The following is a 14,539-nucleotide window of genomic DNA, read 5'->3' as shown; positions in this document are numbered from 1 at the left end:
ATTAAACAGCGCTTAAACCCTACGGCATTAATCACCATGGTGATTTTGGAATGCAAAAACTTAATGGACTGTACTTAATAAAGTTTGCCGGATCCCGGGACATCGCAACATACAGAACAACGAAAAGGTAGACAAAGTGACAAGATGCGGATCCGAATCAATTGTTAAGAGAGATTGAATCCTCGGAGAAGCCACACTTTGTCAGAATGATTAAGGAACATTACTCTAGGAATGCTCGCGGCTCGAAATCAATCTCGCCAATACGTTCCAGTTAAAGAACAAAGTTCTAACAAAAGCGCATCTAATGCTTGTGGTGGATGTTATTACGAATCACTACAACGTACGGGTTATGATGTTCAAGTGGGGAGGTGACGAAGTAGATAATTGCCTGAGCCACAGTCCAATGCTTTGAAACAGAAGATTCAGAATTAAGGGGGTGCAGAGACTGAAGCATCTTCTTTCCTTCTCTGATGCAAAAACAGCAATAATCCTACAATGTCTCCGAAAAAATTTAACGGCTACAACACCGCGAAATTGTAACATAGGAATTATTTTATGACATGACTTTAATACTTTCTTTGCTATCTGCCACCTCTCAACTTATCATATCTCCTTGCATTTAAATCTGAAGGACGAATACAGTGGACCGAAAGGTCTCCGAATGGCAAGTATATAAATACGTTTTATTTCTTCAAATATATTTAAAATGTTACTTTGCAATAATATACAATTTTGTGAAGTTGATGCTGGCAAACTTTGATGAAAGAGATACAGTGGATTGTTTTGAAACATTGAAATCAATTCCTCCTTTAGACCAAATTCAAATTAATTTTGCTCGGCATATATAAACATAATTTTTATACCCTCCACCATTCTATGGAGAATATATAGATTTGTCATTCCGTTTGTAACACCTCGAAATGTTCAGAATAGACCCTACAAAGTATATATATTCTGGATCAGCGTAAAGACGATCTAGCAATGTCCGTCTGTCTGTCTGTTGTAATCACGCTATCTTTCGAATGATTTCAGATAGAAGGCTAACATTTTGAATACATGCATAGTTTACATATAACGGCACCTCCCGATAGTCGGTATTTTGATGACTTCGGCAACATTATTCACTGGAATAGTTCAAACTTCCTTTTGGAAGATTTTAATGGGTACTACAACCTATGGTAAAAAAATTCGTATGGAGGTCCACGTCTTCGTATAGCTCCCATATAACGGTACCTCCCGATATTTGGTATTATCATGATTTTAGCGACATTATTTACCGGAATTATTTCAAATTTCGTATTTGAAACTCGTAATGGATGCTACAGCCTATTACAAAAAATTTCGTAAGTAGTTCCACGTCTTCGTATAGTCCCCATATACCGGTTTTCAATTAAGTGGAAGTTTTCAGATTTTTTTTGAAAATTTTCAAGTTCCTTCCAAATGTTGGAGGGTATTAAAAGATCGGCCCGGCCGAACTTAGCTTCTCCTTTAATTGTTTGTATATGTATTTGTATGTTAAGCGGATTTGTTAGTTAGTTAGGCTATGCAGGCAATTAAGGGATATCAGTTGTGAAAATGTGCAATATGATTTGTTCGTTTTTGAAGGCGGGAAACCGGGTTTTAATAATGTACAGAATGGGTTGAAGTACCACAACCATACATTTAACAGTTTTGCCGTCAAAGTGAAAGTAAAAGCGTCCTGAATGAGAACAACTTTTCTAATGTATGGATTTGAAAAAAATATATATCCGTCATACATTCAATGGATTGTAAACTCGCAATTCTAAGACGTTTGATTTATATATTACGTGTGTAGTATTTACAGCTTCACAGTATTCTGTTTACGCGATATTTTTTGAGATTAAGATCATACGTTTCACTGTTACCAATATACTATCTCTAATTTTGAAGAAAAATAATTAAACATCAAAAATTTTACTAGAAAATCGTTTAGATAACTGAAAATTGATATAGCAGATTATTCTAGGTCTATTTAAAATTCTAATTCAATGAATACAGTCTGAGATATGTAATATTTTGTAGCAGGATCTAACACTAATATATAACAATCACAACCTAGCACACACTCATACTATCGTTACATGGCATTGCTTAGTATTCTTAATCGACCTGAACATTAATGTTAAATATGTAATTTATAATTACCTTCTACCGCCTCATAACCTATATTTAAGTACTATTAACACACTTTACTAATTTGATGGTGTACTAGATATTTTTAGATGAGTTTAAATATGAAATTTTGGTACTTGTAAAGAAGCAAGCTTTCCCAAAAACTGCTATACAGATCAATTATAAATTGTGAAAATGATGGAAATTTTAACTCAAAACTAGCTTTATGAACCTATAAACCGTTTAATATTTCATGTGTTCCTCCATCTTGTAACAATTAAGATATAGGGTTAATGCCATTGTGTAATTAAAACGGTTCTTGATACAACGATTCGAAGATAAGCAAGCTGTGAAATGCTCTTGCGGATGACTAAATGTCCGAAGACATTAAATGAAAGCGCCATAACTGCTGGAAGCTAAACAGCTACAGTACATACATACATATGCACATGGATCGTATTTTCCAACATGTCATGCAACGTACAGACATGTGTGTGCCTCTATGTATCTGTTGATTGCCAGTGTAATGACGTACACATGCGTATTTGATTTACGTCATGATGTTTGATCTAGTTTTGAAGACCAGTAATGATAAATGACGCGCTTACCTCTCTGCCGCATCACAAATTGAACAACCATAGACAATGTGTTCTTTATTTCTATTCACATTAGTGCCGCAGTTACGACTTTTCCAACTTTACTTGTCGCACTTCAACTTACATTCATACTCATATTGGCCAAGCTAGCAACCAAAAGTTGTAAGATATCAAACGTGCCGAAACATACTACATACACATATTACAAACATGTTTACACTTACATTGTATTTCTTTCGTTTGCGTCCACTCGAACGTTAAACTTGATAAATGTTTTTCAAATGATGAGTTGTGCGGATTGACACAAATGACAGTTGTCAGTGAGAAGAAGAAATTAAGCGAGACCATACTAAAATGTTTACTCAAAGCAAGGGCAATGTAATGTTCATATGTATGTACGTACATACATACCGACCACTATTGACATAATTAATACCAAATATTAGTTGATTCGAATTAAACGTTTTTTGTATGAATATATGTACATTATTGATGGGTACATACACAAAACTGTATTTTTTGTGCATGGTGTCTAACGCCCCTACCCATGGTACAATACTGATGCTCGTTAAACTACTGAAATACAGCCCTGAGGAAGCCCATCTGAGTGCAATGTTGGCTGTCAAAATCTTAATCGTGGCTTGAAATGCAAAGAAACTCAAATCACAATATTGCAAAAACTGCTAAATTTACTGTCAATCTTGTCGAAAGTAGTCTTGCTGTTCGACCTTATATAGGTCTTGCCCCTTGCTTCTCATGTATTTGATATATATTTCCTCAATAAACAAGATTAAAAAGCTCCAAAGATATATTTAATGTCCGCATTCATTTTGCAAAGACACTATTTGAAAACAAGAATTTCAATAAATCGATTTTTGATAAATTGATCTATTTAGTTTACTTTGCGATGTAAACTTTTAAAATGGCGATATACGTATCTTCTTCTTTCAACTCTACTTTTATAATCTACTTCACATTATCCTCTAATTATTTTTTGTATTGCAAAGTGATATAATTAATTTTATTTGTAGGAAGGTGTGACATCCCAACATCAAACGTGACCCAAACATCACATCTTCACCTGAGACATAATACTGTCTAATTGGGATATGTGATATGTGTGTGGAAAGTACGAGAAAGTTCCTGGCCTACGTCTAATCTATATATTACAATTATAATCATATAATATTAAATTATCCAAGTTTGTACCAAATCGGGAGTTATCGTATGAATAGACAGACGGCATGGTCTAAAATCGTATTTTTCGATAAGACACAAAATTTGAACTGTGATGTTAGGTTCCTAAACAATCTTAAAAAAAAAAATTATGGACTCGAAAACCGCTGCACTGATTTTCCTGAAAGTTTCCAAGTGTGCTACAACATCGGCTATATAAGTTTTTGAAATTCCACTTGAACTGCAGTACCGGAGGTACCTCACAAAAATGTAGATTTTATGCTCACATATCTATTGATCGATTACAGATATATTCTCCAAATTTAGATTGCGTAACAGAATTTGGGAAAACAAAAAAACAAAATTATATTGAAATCCGTTCAGATTTGGAAATAGCTCCCATATATATTTTCGATCGTTTAATTGGTTCAGATTTTGGATATAGTTCCCATATATATATATATATATATTTGAGCGATTTAATATATTTAATGCACCACTATATATTTTCCAATATATATATTTTTTCCAATATATATTTTCGACCGATTACGTTTATTTGACGCACCGAACACGGTATATATACAATAGTTCAATGACCTCCAAATTGGTTGGTTTCTGCCCAGCCCTAAACTCTAACTCCATGGAAAATTCCGAAGTTTTTCTGTTTTTGGTCCATTTTAAGCCCTAAATATTTTGCAGTCATCTCTGACCCTAACCCCACCTCTATTTTCGTGAGAATCAGGCCATAATTGCGACCTGTAGCGTGATTACAAATTAACATGGACAGACGGTCATACATAACTAGATCCACTGAGCTCGCCAAGATAGGAAGATCTTCTATATATTCCTATGTGCCGGACCAATATTTTGAGGTATTACATAGTTTTTGGTTTCATCAAACTTTTAGTATCCCCAACATATAGTGTTGTAGGGTATAAACATTAAAGTTCGGCCGGGTCAAACTTATATTTTAAAAGAAATTTCCCATACCAAATTAAAAAAAAGAATATTGTGCTCTCCCTCCAAATGGGGAACTTGCGAGTCTGTATGGAAAATTGGAGAAACCATTCAGTTTAAAAATGTGGCTAAACTCATCAAAATAATAATTTAGTTGAAAACTTGACACAAATCATCCAAATACGGGAGTCGTGCAAAATCGTGAACCTCTGTAAATATTTTTTATCAGGGAGAATGGTACCTATTTTCAATACTAAATACTAACTTTAAAATAATTCCGCTAAATAAAGTATTTCGCAAAAGTAAAGTATACAACTACATTTAACACCTAGGACCTGAATATACGCTGCCCTTTCTGTCTAATTTCATAACAATTGTAAGGAAAACATTGGGTAGATAAAAAAAAAACAAGTAAAAAGCTATAAGTTCGGCCGGGCCGAACTTTGAATGCCCTCCGTCATTTGGAACGAATTTTACAATTCGCAAAAACAATAAAATACATTAAAAGTTCTGTTAAAATCTTAAAAATACCGAATTTAGCCGTTATATTAGGGTCTATACGACGACGTGTCATAAACCATTACAATATTCAAATATGAAACTAGAATAAAAAAAACGGTGAATAATATAGCTAAAATCATTAAAATTCTGAATATAGGGAGGTACCGTTATATTGGGGCTATACGAAGACGTGGACCTGCACAGACAATTTTCTGTCATTACGAATTTCAAATGCGACATCTCAATCAATTTCTGTGAGTATTGTACCTAAAATCGTCAAAATACCGAATATCGGGAGGTACCGCTATATGGGGGCTATGCCAAAACGTGGACCTGCATGGCCCATTCTCAATATCAAAAGTCCTGCAGACATAATATACATTTGAGTAAAATTTAATCAATCTACTTCATTTCGTTCGGAAGCTAGAGTGATTTCCACAGACGGATAGACGGACGGGCATCGCTAAATCGACATATAATTTTATGCTGATCAAGAATATATATACTTTTCGGGGTCTAAAATGTATATTTATAGGTGTTACAAACGGAATAACAAACTTAAGATACCCTTCATACTATGGTGAAGGGTATAAAAAAAGAATCCAATCATTTGCAATGTCATGTTAGTTTTTTCTTTGAGTGACATAATCTAAGTGCTCATTTAAAAAGATTATAATTATTAATTAACCCATTATTTTGAAACGACGATATGTTCTCTCTTGGCTGTTAGTGTCGTTGATGGAATTTATTAATATGCCTACATATATATATAATCTCTTTCGACTCTTAAAGTCGCTGGAGATAGAAAAGCCCCGAGACAACATCTAAACGAAACCCAAAAAATAATAAAAATAAACCGGCATAGATGCGTGGGACAGTCGACGTATTGCATAGGCCACAGATAATGGTAACATAAAAAGCGAGTAGCCAGAGACTTGCGCTGCAACTGGATATTGTGATCTCTGTACAAATCAATGTAGTAGGATATTGCAAACTGGTTTTATTATGTGGCAAACAGTTCCATATATTGAAATAGGCCATACCAAATGAAAAACGTTTGAGTCATGCTACCGATGCTGTTGGATTTGAGTTATATCATAATTATTGCAGTGGAAAAAAGGACAAAGGCATTTTTTGAGAAACATTTGGCACAATGTAATGAAAAGTTTTCCAATAATGCTTGAATTCTCAATTGAACACCATGAAGTAATATTGACATCAAATTAGAATTGAATCAAGAAAAGAATTGTTTTTTTTTTTCCAAAATCGATACATTTATAGAATTATAAGTTTTGCATCATATATTTGTGGAAAATAGGTAGCTGTTGCTCTGAAAAGACAAATTGTCAAAATGAAACAAAAGACTTAAGAAACAAACATACACATGTATGTCTGTTGCATGTACGACAACCTTCCACACACACACGCACACATTTATATTGTTATATTGTTTGTTTTATTCTGCACAGTTCCACACAACTTGGTTTTCGGGCAACGTTTGATAGGCTGACTGCAATTTTCAAGTTTTTGTTCCACAAATAGTCGACCCAAGCGGTTGACACACACCGTCTCAATGAAAAGTTGTCACACCAGATTCGAATACGTTTCTTAACAGCCGATAGAGCCGATACACATAATAATATGAGCTAAAGTCAAAAACTTATACATTGGTTCGAACAATTGTTTAAATAAGTAGGTGGTTGATGAATGTGCCGTGGCTCTCGTGTACATAGATTTTGTGTTTCAGTTTTTGTGAGCTGCCACCGTTTTCGGTAATGCCTTTCTTAGACGGAGATGGAGAAGTCATTACTCGCAAAGTACGTTTAAGTGGGTCAGGCAAGGCCGTTCAGATGCGGTTTTCGATCGGTTCGTCGCCATCGTGGCAGTAGTTGCTTGATCGATCAATGTATCGAAAGCTCGACAGATGTTTTTGTTTTTGCTACAATAAGAAGTTCGCATGTTTGGGAATTTTAATACACACATGTGTTGGTTTGTGTGTTTTTTTTATATTTTGGGTATTTTTTGTTTTTGAGAGGCTTTGAAAGATATGACATTACCACAAGTAATTTATGTATTTTGAACGATAAAAAATAACTGATTTACTCGCATATAACTTCGTAACATATACAAATGAACGGGCGTGACAATTGTTTAAACAAAATATTAGCTCACATTTTGCCAAAGGACACTAAAAGAGTATTCAAGTGAAACACACCTAATCGGGCAAATATTTGCGGAGATTTTATGTATCTCACAGCATACTTGGGCTAGATCAAATCGAAACTAGAGAATTCAGTAAAATTGTATCTTTTCAATAATATTTGATTGTTCCCATGACTAATTTAGTAACATTTCAGGCAATAGAGGAAGGAGATAGTAAAACGTTTATAGGAAATACGACCAGCAAAAATTTCAATTACAATATTATGGGTTTCATTATTAATTTCTGGTAATCGTGACCACTTACTTTATAAACTTTTGTTACATATTATTTGGTAATGAGTAAGATTAGTTCCCTTGTTGTGCAATTATTTTAAGAAATAACCCATTCCTTCAACCTACCTATAATGAAGAAAGTACTTCGTTTACATAACCTTTCAATAGAATATTCGGTTCAATTTTAAACTTTAATATTTGAATATCGACAAGAGTAGAATTCATCTGTGACAAAGCAAGTAAGCTCATGATTAAAAAGTATTATTAGTTTATTTCGTATATTTAAAATGCTACATACAATCAAATTTTTATACCATCCGCCATGTGTAGTATGGTGGGTACGTTAATTTCGTAATTCCATTTGCAACTCAAAATAATAATAAGTTTAGACATAATAAAGTATATAAATTCTTGATCAGCGTAAAATTCTAAGACGATTTAGCACTGTCCGTCCTCCCGTCTGTTGTATTCGCGCTAGAGTCAAAACGATTTTAGATAGGAAGCTAACATTTTGCACAGATCAGTTTTTTGTCTGCAGGCAGGTCAAGTTCGAAGGTGGGCTATATCGGTCGACGATATCGTATAGCCCCCATGTAACTGTACCCTGCGAAATGTGTTATTTTGATGATTGTATCCAAAATGTTCAATGAAATTGTCTGAAAATCCACAACAGGAGTTCCTTCTGAGTACTTTCCCCCTGGAAGAGTATTGTCTATATAGGTCCACAATAGCGTATATTCGCCATACAACGGTACCTCCCTATATTCGACATTTTTGATGATTTTAGCTTCATTTATTAATGGAATTGTCTGAAAATCCATACTAGAAGTTTTTTCTAAGCACTATACACCCTGGAAGGGAAATGCCGACTATATCGTATATAACGGTACCCCCCGATATTCAAAATTTTGACGATTTTTGAGACATTATTCAGCGGAATTGTTTCAAATTTCGAATTTAGAGTTCGTAATGGAGGTCCAGGTCTTCGTATAGGCCCCATTTATAGGTACCTCGCAATATTCGGTATTTTAACGGTTTTACGTACAATATTCACCGAAATTGTTTGAAATTTCGTATTTGAAGTTTCCTGTCCTACAGCCTGTGACAGAAAACTGTCTATGCACATTCAGGTCTTCGTATAGCCCCGATATAACGGTACCTCCGTATATTCGGAATTTCGGTGATTTTAGCTACATTATTCACCGGTTATGACAAAAGTTGCCTATGCAGGTCCATATCTTCGTATAGACCCCAATATTAAGGTTATATTCGGTAAAATAATGGTATATTATAAATTATTTATTATTTTCACTGGAATAATTTTAACAGCTGCCGGACGAGTGGTTTAGAAATGACAGCAGTCTGAAGTTGGTTGCATTTTTTATACTCTCCATGGAGTACTATGGAGGGTATATTAACTTTGTCATTCCGTTTGTAACTCCTCGAAATACTCATGTCAGACCCAACAAAGGATATATATTCTTGATCAGCGTAAAACTCTAAGTCGATTTAGCCATGCCCGTCTGTCTGTCTGTCCGTCATTCTGTCCATCTGTTTGTCTGTACGTCTGTCTGTCCGTCTCTCTGTTGGAATCACGCTATCTTTCGAACGAATTGAGATAGAAGGCTAAAATTTTGCACACGTGTTTATTTTTCCAGTAGGAAGGTTACGTTCGTAAATGGGCCATGTAGGTCCACGTCTTCGTATAGCCCCCATATAACGGTACCTTCCGATATTCGGTATTTTAATGATTTTAGCGACATTATTCACCAGAATTGTTTCAAATTACGTATTTAGAGTTCGTAATGGGAACTACAGTGTGTGACAGAAAATTGTCTATGCAGGTCCAGGTCTATATTCGGTATTTTGACGAGTTTAGGTGAGATGTCGTATTTGAAGTTCGTAATGGATGCTATAGTCTGTGACAGAAAATTGTCTATGCTGGTCCAGGTCTTCGCGCAGCTACGATATAACGGCACTCCCTATATACGATATTTTGTTGATTTTAGCTACATTATTCGCCATTTATTTCAACTTTCGAATTTGAATTATCATATTCAAATTAGGCTTATGACAAACAATGCCTATGTAGGTTCACGTCGTATAGACCCCAATATAACGGCTATATTCGGTATTTTTAAAATTTTAACAGAATTTTTTAAGGATTTTATTTTTTGAAAATTTCCAAATTTGTTACAACTGGTACATATATATATATATATATATATATATATATATATATATATATATATATATATATATATATATATATATATATATATATATATATAGTAGGGTGGAGAGTATAAAAAATGCAACCAACTTCAGACTGCTGTCATTTCTAAACCACTCGTCCGGCAGCTGTTAAAATTATTCCAGTGAAAATAATAAATAATTTATAATATACCATTATTTTACCGAATATAACCTTAATATTGGGGTCTATACGAAGATATGGACCTGCATAGGCAACTTTTGTCATAACCGGTGAATAATGTAGCTAAAATCACCGAAATTCCGAATATACGGAGGTACCGTTATATCGGGGCTATACGAAGACCTGAATGTGCATAGACAGTTTTCTGTCACAGGCTGTAGGACAGGAAACTTCAAATACGAAATTTCAAACAATTTCGGTGAATATTGTACGTAAAACCGTTAAAATACCGAATATTGCGAGGTACCTATAAATGGGGCCTATACGAAGACCTGGACCTCCATTACGAACTCTAAATTCGAAATTTGAAACAATTCCGCTGAATAATGTCTCAAAAATCGTCAAAATTTTGAATATCGGGGGGTACCGTTATATACGATATAGTCGGCATTTCCCTTCCAGGGTGTATAGTGCTTAGAAAAAACTTCTAGTATGGATTTTCAGACAATTCCATTAATAAATGAAGCTAAAATCATCAAAAATGTCGAATATAGGGAGGTACCGTTGTATGGCGAATATACGCTATTGTGGACCTATATAGACAATACTCTTCCAGGGGGAAAGTACTCAGAAGGAACTCCTGTTGTGGATTTTCAGACAATTTCATTGAACATTTTGGATACAATCATCAAAATAACACATTTCGCAGGGTACAGTTACATGGGGGCTATACGATATCGTCGACCGATATAGCCCACCTTCGAACTTGACCTGCCTGCAGACAAAAAACTGATCTGTGCAAAATGTTAGCTTCCTATCTAAAATCGTTTTGACTCTAGCGCGAATACAACAGACGGGAGGACGGACAGTGCTAAATCGTCTTAGAATTTTACGCTGATCAAGAATTTATATACTTTATTATGTCTAAACTTATTATTATTTTGAGTTGCAAATGGAATTACGAAATTAATGTACCCACCATACTACACATGGCGGATGGTATAAAAATTTGATTGTATGTAGCATTTTAAATATACGAAATAAACTAATAATACTTTTTAATCATGAGCTTACTTGCTTTGTCACAGATGAATTCTACTCTTGTCGATATTCAAATATTAAAGTTTAAAATTGAACCGAATATTCTATTGAAAGGTTATGTAAACGAAGTACTTTCTTCATTATAGGTAGGTTGAAGGAATGGGTTATTTCTTAAAATAATTGCACAACAAGGGAACTAATCTTACTCATTACCAAATAATATGTAACAAAAGTTTATAAAGTAAGTGGTCACGATTACCAGAAATTAATAATGAAACCCATAATATTGTAATTGAAATTTTTGCTGGTCGTATTTCCTATAAACGTTTTACTATCTCCTTCCTCTATTGCCTGAAATGTTACTAAATTAGTCATGGGAACAATCAAATATTATTGAAAAGATACAATTTTACTGAATTCTCTAGTTTCGATTTGATCTAGCCCAAGTATGCTGTGAGATACATAAAATCTCCGCAAATATTTGCCCGATTAGGTGTGTTTCACTTGAATACTCTTTTAGTGTCCTTTGGCAAAATGTGAGCTAATATTTTGTTTAAACAATTGTCACGCCCGTTCATTTGTATATGTTACGAAGTTATATGCGAGTAAATCAGTTATTTTTTATCGTTCAAAATACATAAATTACTTGTGGTAATGTCATATCTTTCAAAGCCTCTCAAAAACAAAAAATACCCAAAATATAAAAAAAACACACAAACCAACACATGTGTGTATTAAAATTCCCAAACATGCGAACTTCTTATTGTAAAATTTCCAAATTTGTTACAACTGGTACATATATATATATATATATATATATATATATATATATATATATATATATATATATATATATATATATATATATATATATATATATATATATTTGTTGAATAATTAAAAAATCGAAAGAGGGAAGGTAGTTTCAAATTCCCTTAAGAATTTTACTAATTTGCCCATCTATGATAGGATACTACAATATATTCGGAGAGCATAAAGTTGCCTATTCTTGACAGTCAAGATCCTACAAGTTTATTGCAATCAAGAACTCAATAAAAAATTAAAGAATTTAAATATATATAAAATATAAAATATGCAAATAAAAGTTACTTCGCTTAAAATGAAAATGGTAAGACTTGTGGGAATGTACTCAAACGTTCACGTACACTCCTCTCAATACTGTCCACCATGTGTTCAAAATCGTACTTACTTTAAATGAAAATGTCTGGTGGGTTAATCCAATAAGGCGTGTTCGGTTTTTTTTACTTCTTTTTTGGAGGGGGGGGGGGCTATTCTCTCTTGCAATTGTTTTATGTTCAGATTACGGTTTTGTGTATCTTTTTTTTGGTACTTCGTTGGTCGTATTGGTAATATTTTCTACTTCATTTCTGTTGGCAGTCACAGCTCTTGACTGTGGTGAGAGATTTCAAGGGATATCAAGAGGCAATGTTTCTCCGAGTTGAATGAGTTTGTTATACTTTATTTTTGATTTTGCTTTGTCTAATACACGATAACGTACATACATGTATGTATGCTCGTATATACGGTATTTTGAACATGACTTTATAATTTATGTAGCTATGTGTTTTTATGTAGCTATGTACGTATGTATATGAGCTTTGCTTCTTAATCAGATAATTTGGCACATAATTCTTGTCGATTCACAGAAACAAAAGTACGCACTTGATTTTAAGTTTGCACACAACGTTATTTATGTAGGTATTTACAAACATAAGGTAAATTATATCCAAAACACTCTAGTAAATAAAATACATTTGTATATGAATATCTACGACATTCCTAGGTTTTTTTTTCACTTGAGAATTTTAGTTTAGTTGTATTGTGTATAAATTGGCGAAATTATACCCAAGCATAATTTTTACAAGGCCTTTCTTTGTTTTGCTCGCTAGGCGACGACTCGGAAGACTATATGAAGGTATAGACACATTTTTTTCTGTTTTCTTGGGTCGCCCACAAGTAATGGAGCAGAATACATAATTTTTTTTCATAACTGGTCCTGTCTGCGATCGGTAACTATGTAACTGGGAACGAACGAACGAACGAACGAAGAAGGTAGGACGAAACAATTGCTGAAGAAATTGTCTGACATGGTTTATGTGGTGGTTGGTAATGGCACCCGTTTTTTGTACGAAGTTCTTTTTTTAGGAAAAACCTTGCCCCGACCGCCTCATCTAATATCTTATGTTGTTGTTAATCTGTTGCCAAAACACACTCTCACGTACAGTGTCGAGCACTTACATACATTGCAGTGTGAGTGTATGTGTGCACACGCATAAACAGAATCTTCCCGCATAGATATCCGATCCCAACACCGGTCCCGTAGAAAGGTCGTAGTAATACTGACAATCAATCGACCAGAAAGAAGTTGGTATGTACACCAAACAAAAGACGGTCGTATGCCAAGCAATAACTCTCCCGATTCAAATCAAGCCAGACAAACAATCTTTGAGAGTTTGTGAGTAAACAACAAGTAGTTGGGAGAGAATGAGAGACATGTATGCGGAAACGGTAGACTGTGGCAGCAGAATATCTCGGTGGGCACAGAGGAGGTGTTCGTGTTTATGACATGCAGCTCAATAACAGGTTTTACTGTTTAAGCCAAGGCTTCGAGAAGAGGTTTGAGATCAGCGTTCGATGTCTGTTGGCTTGCATCACAGCACAATTTGTTTTTCATGTAACTCGTTTACATTCGAGTCTCGGCAGGCTGCCACACTCCCAACACAAATACACAGACACACACAGCCAGAGGAAAACTCGTACACTGCCAAAAGAACCTACTTCAATGCATGTATGTGCACTGCGGACTAGCCCAATGTTCTTCTTCTAGCATCTACATCAAAAGCGAAAAAAGTCAATGTCCTCTCGTTGAATTTAAAGAATTTTTAAGGTATCTTTTAAACGACCAAACATTCAGCAACGAACCAGCTAATAGTTTTCTTGGTCGTTTCTTATAAATGCTCCGACAACTCGTATACGTCCATCTAAACATTCATACATGCAACAAAGATTTAAACAACAACCGCGCAATAGACAATTGTACTTTACGAAACTATATGGGAAGGATCAGTCAACTTTAAAAAAAAAAATCTCCCAGAGGATGTGATTTGCCAAGTTTTTGACAATTGTCGTGGACTATCTTAAGTGTGGTAGCAAATTTGTTTCCATACTTTATGAAATAAATTGATTCGTGCTTTTTTAATAATGTTTTCAAACAACACTCAAGGAAATACAAACAAGTCAAAAGGTTGTTAAGTTCAGCCGGGTCGAACTCTGGAAATCGGCACATTCAAATATAATT

General features: G+C 34.4%; 1 protein-coding gene across 1 annotated transcript in view; it reads right to left on the bottom strand.

The window, feature by feature from the left end:
* LOC101889656 (cadherin-86C) overlaps positions 1 to 13,565 on the bottom strand; it is a 74,921-nt gene extending 61,356 nt beyond the window's left edge. The window contains 1 exon segment of the mRNA XM_059126643.1: positions 12,431 to 13,565. The gene's annotated coding sequence lies outside the window, so the exon portion shown is untranslated.
* Between the last annotated feature and the right edge of the window lie 974 nt (positions 13,566 to 14,539).

This window comes from Musca domestica, unplaced genomic scaffold, assembly GCF_030504385.1.
Source record: "Musca domestica strain aabys unplaced genomic scaffold, Musca_domestica.polishedcontigs.V.1.1 4, whole genome shotgun sequence".
NCBI classification, from domain to species: domain Eukaryota; kingdom Metazoa; phylum Arthropoda; class Insecta; order Diptera; family Muscidae; genus Musca; species Musca domestica.
Note: the sequence above shows the minus strand (reverse complement) of the source record. Positions and strands in the feature narration are given on the sequence as shown.